Source organism: Schistocerca serialis, chromosome 6, assembly GCF_023864345.2.
Source record: "Schistocerca serialis cubense isolate TAMUIC-IGC-003099 chromosome 6, iqSchSeri2.2, whole genome shotgun sequence".
Classification (NCBI taxonomy): Eukaryota; Metazoa; Arthropoda; class Insecta; order Orthoptera; family Acrididae; genus Schistocerca; species Schistocerca serialis.
Genome location: NC_064643.1, coordinates 179851717 through 179858487, shown reverse-complemented (window position 1 = coordinate 179858487; position 6771 = coordinate 179851717). Strand labels below are relative to the sequence as shown.

The 6771-nt window shown below is 46.5% G+C and overlaps 1 pseudogene; it reads right to left on the bottom strand.

The window, feature by feature from the left end:
• Positions 1–3664: 3664 nt before the first annotated feature.
• Positions 3665–3781, bottom strand: LOC126485724 (5S ribosomal RNA; annotated as a pseudogene).
• Between the last annotated feature and the right edge of the window lie 2990 nt (positions 3782–6771).

Genomic DNA, 6771 nt, shown 5'->3' with positions numbered 1-6771 from the left:
ATAAGACGTTTCCATTGCGCAACGTTGATTTTTCTTAAATTTGAATAATCCTATGGGGATGTAGCACTTCCACTTTGCTGTCTTCAAAATTCGCCGAACACTTGAGCGACTCACTCCAGTTTCACGGGCACTCTGTCTCACAGACTTTCGTGGTGAGCGAGCGAATTGTTGTAACACAGGACGAGAGTTAGCTGGACTTGTTAGTGTTACAGGTCGTCCAGATCCTTGTTTGTGTACATCTTTAACACAGCCTTTGGCTTCAAATTTGTCTCGAATGCGACGAATCGTTAAACGTGTCGGTGGCTCTGTTTGATACTCATTTCCCCATTGCCGTTGAATCTCAATGTTTTCGTACTTAAAATACCACTTCAAAACTGCCTTCCTTTCATCGAATGTAAGCCAACCATGTTTACTCGAATAACTAGGTGCATCTAAGAACAAAACACTGACTATCTGGCGACTGTCATCTGACAAAACAAATCAACGGAATACAACGCTTGTGTGGAGATTGCCGGAACTACAAACTATTACACTAACAAAGATGAGACAACTCCGTCAATTAGTTTGCCAGTTATGGCCTTTTAAACAGTGGATACATTTTTTTGGACCCCTCTGTATATTAAATCTTTCGCTGAATTTACACATACAGGTTCTTATCGTTGTTACCTTGTTCTTAGATCTTTTAAATCACCACTGGTAATTTTAAAGATTTACGAATGCTGGATATAATTTAGCACGAAATGTTAGGTCACAGTAACGTACAGTGGTGGACAAAAGTATGGAAAGACCCAAAGTTGTAGCACATTACCTCGCCTGATAAAGTGTAGGGAAACAATTGGCGTTCAAAACAATTTCCAGTCGTCTCGGGTTGGATAAATACTGGTCGTCCATGATTATCAAAGGAATCTTATACCATTCTTCCTGCAAAATAGTGGCAAATTCAGTTAACGATGATGGAGGCGGTTAGCGATCACAGGTTTTCCTCTTCAAAGTAGACCACAGAGGCCCAATAATATTGCCATGTGGTGGCCAGCGGAGATGCTGCTAGTCATTCTCGTGTTCACAAAACCAGTCCTCGACGATGCAAGCTGTGTGAATAGGGACTCTGCCGTCTTGGAATGCAACATCACCTCTGGGGAGCAAACATTGTACCATAGGATGGACCTGCTCAGCCAAAATGGCCACGTAATCCTTGGCAGTAATACGACCTTGCAGAATAACCATAGGGGCCATTCGAATGCCACAATATGGCTACCCAAATCATCATCGAACACCCGCCATGCTTCACTCCTGCGACGTAAACCCGGCCACAACCTGTAAACACTGTGCTTCAAGATTCATCCGACAAAATGACTTTCTTCCACAGTACCGTAGTCCAGGTTTTATGTCTCAGGCACCGCATTTTACTGCTGCAGGCTTTTGCATCACTGATGAGTCATTTTGCAGTTCCCGCTCGTCCTGCAATTCACTGCTCCTGGAGCTCCATTCGTGTAGTTTTGCTGCTGACAGTGTTCGCGAGTTCGACATAGTCAGTTCTGCAGTGACTTTTGCAGCCGTCGTCCTCTTGTTTTTCGTCGCAATACTCTTCAATGGCCGCCTGTTTCTGTCACTCAATACACACTTTCGTCCGCATTGTGACATAGCATAAGATGATTTCCCTATAGGAAGTATGAATCATCGATATGGTACCTGTTGAAACACCAAACACCTCGGCTATTTTGGTTACGGAAGAACTCGCGATACGAGTACTAACTACACTCATGCTCATAAATTAAGGATAATTGCAGAATGTGGTGCCACACTACGTGGCTTCACACAAAACTGGCGCTAATAGCATAGGCACATAGGGAACACACACACGACACATATCTGTAAGTCCACGGTATTGGTGATAAGTTGAGAAAACCGTCCCGAAACATGTGCTACAAAACGCCACTGTTTCCTGCGCATGTACCCCGACATCAAAATGCGATATGATCACCATGCACACGTACACAGGCCGCACAACGGGTTGGCATACTCTGGATCAGGTGGTCGAACAGCTGCTGGGGTATAGCCTCCCATTCTTGCACCAGTGCCTATCTGAGTTCCTGGAGTGTCCTAGGGGTTTGAAGACGTGCAGCGATACGTCGACCGAGAGCATCCCAGACGTGCTCGATGGGATTTAGGCGTGGAGAACAGGCAGGACACTCCATTCGCCTGATATCTTCTGTTTCAAGGTATTCCTCCACGATGGCAGCTCGGTGGGGCCGTGCGTTATCATCCATCAGGAGGAAGGTGGGACCCATTGCACTCCTGAAAAGGCGGACATACTGGTGCAAAATGACGTCCCGATACACCTGACCTGTTACAGTTCCTCTGTCAAAGACATGCAGGGGTGTACGTGCACCAATCATAATCCCACCCCACACAATCAAACCACGACCTCCATACAGGTCCCTTTCAAGGACATTAAGGGGTTGGTATCTGGTTCCTGGTTCACTCCAGATGAAAACCCGGCGAGAATCACTGTTCAGACTATACCTGGACTCGTCCGTGAACATAACCTGCGACTACTGTTCCAATCACCATGTACTGTCTTCTTGACACCAGGCTTTACGGGCTCTCCTGTGACCAGGGGTCAGTGGAATGCACCTTGCAGGTCGCTGGGCGAATAAACCATGTCTGTTCAGTCGTCTGTAGACTGTGTGTCTGGAGACAACTGTTCCAGTGGCTGCGGTAAGGTCCCGAGCAAGGATACGTGCAGTACTCCGTAGCCGTCTGCGGGCGCTGATGGTGAGATATCGGTCTTCTTGTGGTATTGTACACTGTGGACGACCCGTACTGTAGCGCCTGGACACGTTTCCTGTCTGATCGAATCGTTACCATAATCGTGAGATCACACTTTGTGGCACTGGGAGGGCCCGTGCTACGACCTGCTGTGTCTGACCAGCCTCCAGTCGCCCTAGTATTCTACCCCTCATAACGTCATCAATATGTGTTCTTTGAGCCATTTTCAACACACAGTCACCAATAGCACGTCTGAAAACGTCTGTACACTTACTCGCTGCATCGTACTCTGACATGCACCAACACATCTCTATGTATGTGGACTGCTGCCTGCGCCACCGTGCGACGACCGCAGGTCAAATACACCACATGGTCATACCCCAAGGTGATTTAAACCCGCAAACCGCCCACCAGAGAGTTGTTTCACCATGTATCAGCATTATCCTTAATTTATGAGCATGAGTGTATTTTTCCACGTTGGATTAAAAAAATGGTTCTGAGCACTATGGGACTTAACTTCTGAGGTCATCAGTCCCCTAGAACTTAGAACTACTTAAACCTAACTATCCTAAGGACATCACACACATCCATACCCGAGGCAGGATTCGAACCTGCGACCGTAGAAGTCGCTCGGTTCCAGACTGTAGCGCCTAGGACCGCTCGACCACTCCGGCCGGCGGATTTCACTTACAAGCACTCCATCTTCGGGCCACAAGTGGCCCATCGGGACCATCCGACCGCCGTATCATCCTCAGTTGAGGATGGGGATAGGAGGGGCGTGTGGTCAGCACACCGCTCTCCCGGTCGTTCTGATGGTTTTCTTTGACCGGAGCAGCTACTATTCGGTCGAGTAGCTCCTCAATTGACATCACGAGGCTGAGTGCACCCCGAAAAATGGCAACAGCGCATGTCGTCTGGATGGTCACCCATCCAAGTGCCGGCCACGCCCGACAGCGCTTAACTTCGGTGATCTCACGGGAACCGGTGTATCCACTGTGGCAAGGCCGTTACCTGATTTCACTTACAGGGATAGACAAAATAATGTGAACAGTGGTAGTAATGGGACGGTTGTGTTTGACGGTCAACAACGCAGGTAAGGCACGTGTTGCGCTGAACAGTGAATGTTCAGTACGAACTAGGCATCAGGGCGGGTTGTTTACGAGTAGTGCACACTTCGTATTTGCATTCAGAGGCCGAGATCGACGTGCAATGAAAGACCTAACAGAGTTTCAAAGAGGGCAGATTGTGGTGGCCCGATTAGGTGGAGCATCAGTAACCAGACAGCATACTTATTGAAAGTGTCAAGAGCAACTGTTCGAACAGTCATGACAGCCTGCACAAAACATGGAAAGACATCATCGTGTAAGCGTAATAGTGGGCGCAAATCAAAACTATATGACAGAGATCGTCTTCCGCTAACACGAATCGTGTCAATACAACACAAAACTGCGGTGGCTAAAGTGACTGCAGAGCTCAATAGCCATCTTCGAGACCCCATATCTATCGACACTGTCCGCCGAGAATTCCATAAAGCGAATATTCGTGGACGAGCTGCTAGACCGAAACCATTAGTGACGACAACCAACACAAAGAAGCGTAAAACATGGTGTCAGGACAATAAATCATGGACGGCTGACCAGTTGATACACGTCATAACGTACGACGAGCCAATTTTTCCAAATGGTTCAGATGGTTCAAATGGCTCTGAGCACTATGGGGCTTAAGATCTGAGGTCATCAGTCCCCTAGACCTAGAACTACCTAAACCTAACTAACCTAAGGACATCACACACATCCATGCCCGAGGCAGGATTCGAACCTGCGACCGCAGCAGCAGCGCGGTTCCGGACTGAAGCACCTAGAACCGCTCGGTCACAAAGCAATGTTTTTGTTATCTCAACATCGGACCGGGTTTTACGTCTAGAGAATGCCAAAAGAAGCCTACAATCCTGATTGCTTGATTCTAGCGGTTAAGCATGGAAATGGAAGCGTGATGGTGTGGGCAGCCATATCATGGTATTCTGCTGGTCCCATCATTTCTCTCAAAAGCCATGTTACATCCAACGATTTTGTGAACATTTTAGGTGATGAGGTGCACTCCATGATTGAAATGTTGTCCCCAAACAAGGACGACATATTTCATGACGATAATGGACCCATTCACACAGCGAGGACAGTACAATTGTGATATGAGGAGCATGCAACTGAAATGCAGCGTCTTCCCTGGCCAGCACAGTCTCCGAACTTGAACATTATCAAATCCTTGTGGGCGGTATTGGAGCGCAGGCTCCGGAGCAGATTTCCGCCTGCCTCGTCGCTGTAGGTGCTAGAAGAGGATCTGATCGAAGAGCGGCATAACATTCCACTGGAGACTCTCCAATCATTAAATGCCAATATTCCAAGAAGAATCGCAGCTGTATTACAGCGTATGGGGGTGCAGCGCCTTATTAATAAACCATTCCCAAGTACGTACAGGTGTTCACATTATTTTGCCTGTCCTCTGCAGCTGCAGCATAATGCACTCACAACTGACACATGCAGCGTACTGACAACATTGCATAGGTGTTGTTCTTTGTCAAATACAACCTGTGAGCTTGACTAGCATCTGCATTTATGGTCAAGCACGGATTTCTCGCGATCTTTCCGTATTTTTGTCCAGCCACTACAAAATCTTTGTTCGAAGACTTTCTTTTTGACATTACTTTCATTACTGTGGCATCCGAATGTATTACACATTCTTGCATTTACTGCAATTATACGAAATTTTCCATTCAATGTTTTCTTTGCCTTTTTCTCAAAATAAATGAATGTTCGCAATGTTTGTGAATGTTACTGCTTTACTTGTGTGGTAAGTTTCGTGTCGATGTCTGAGATAGTGTGTGTGTGTGTGTGTAGTGTGTCAGTAAAATAGGATGCGCCATTAAACCAGCTGGCTTTTACCAGTCAGGAAGCAGTAGGTGCATATTCACCGGCGAAGGTTAAGACCACGAGAAAACTTTACGTTCGACAAATAGTTCAAATGGCTCTAAGCACTATGGGACTTAACATCTGAGGTCACCAGTCCCCTAGATTTAGAACTACTTAGACCTAACAAACCTAAGGACATCACACACATCCATACCCCAGGCAGGATTCGAAACTGCGACCGTAGCAGCAGCGCGGTTCCGGACTGAAGCGCCTAGAACTGCTCGGCCACAGCAGCCGGCTACGTTCCGCAAATGGGTGTTGCCTAAGTTCATTTATGTTTCAGAGCACATCACACTGTAATATTACCTTTTCTGGTGCAGGTTCAGTCCAAGTGGGTGTGATATTCCACGATCTGCAGGAGCAGTTTATTTTTCAAATTTTTTATTCTAAGTTTTATTTGGACCCAAATTACATACAAGAGATTTCACGCTCATTCTGGTATTCATGCGTCCGGTTTTCCCTCCATTTTAACAATTTTAGCAGTGTTCGACTTTAACATACAACATAATTATTTTTCGTTGTTAAAATTCGACGTGAACGTGATCATTCCTGGAAGAAGCAATGTTAGGGAAGTAGTTTCGCGGTCGCACTTGTCAGTCAGTGCAGAGTAGGCTAAGGCGGACGCTAATCAAATGAAACTATATGCTTCCAAGACTTTTTTCAAGTCTCAAACATCTATGAGAGATATACCCAGACTGAAGCGATGAATGAAAAATTGTACCAAGATCGACTTTCGAAACTGGGTCTGCTGCTCGCTAGGCAGGTGTGCTAACCACTATGGCACCCTGACACAGTGGCTGTGCACAACTGCACGGGCAATACAAATTTCCTTCCCATTCCTACCTCAGCTCACAGGTTTGATTCCCAGCCTCGGTACAAATTTCCATTCGTCGCTTCAGTCTGCATACATACATCATAGATGTTTGAGACTTGAAAAGATCTGTGGAATCATATAGTATCATTTGATTAAAGCACCTATGCGTGGGTTTCAGAAAGATCTCACCTCTCGTTCGATACTGAGGTGCTATTCCAACAC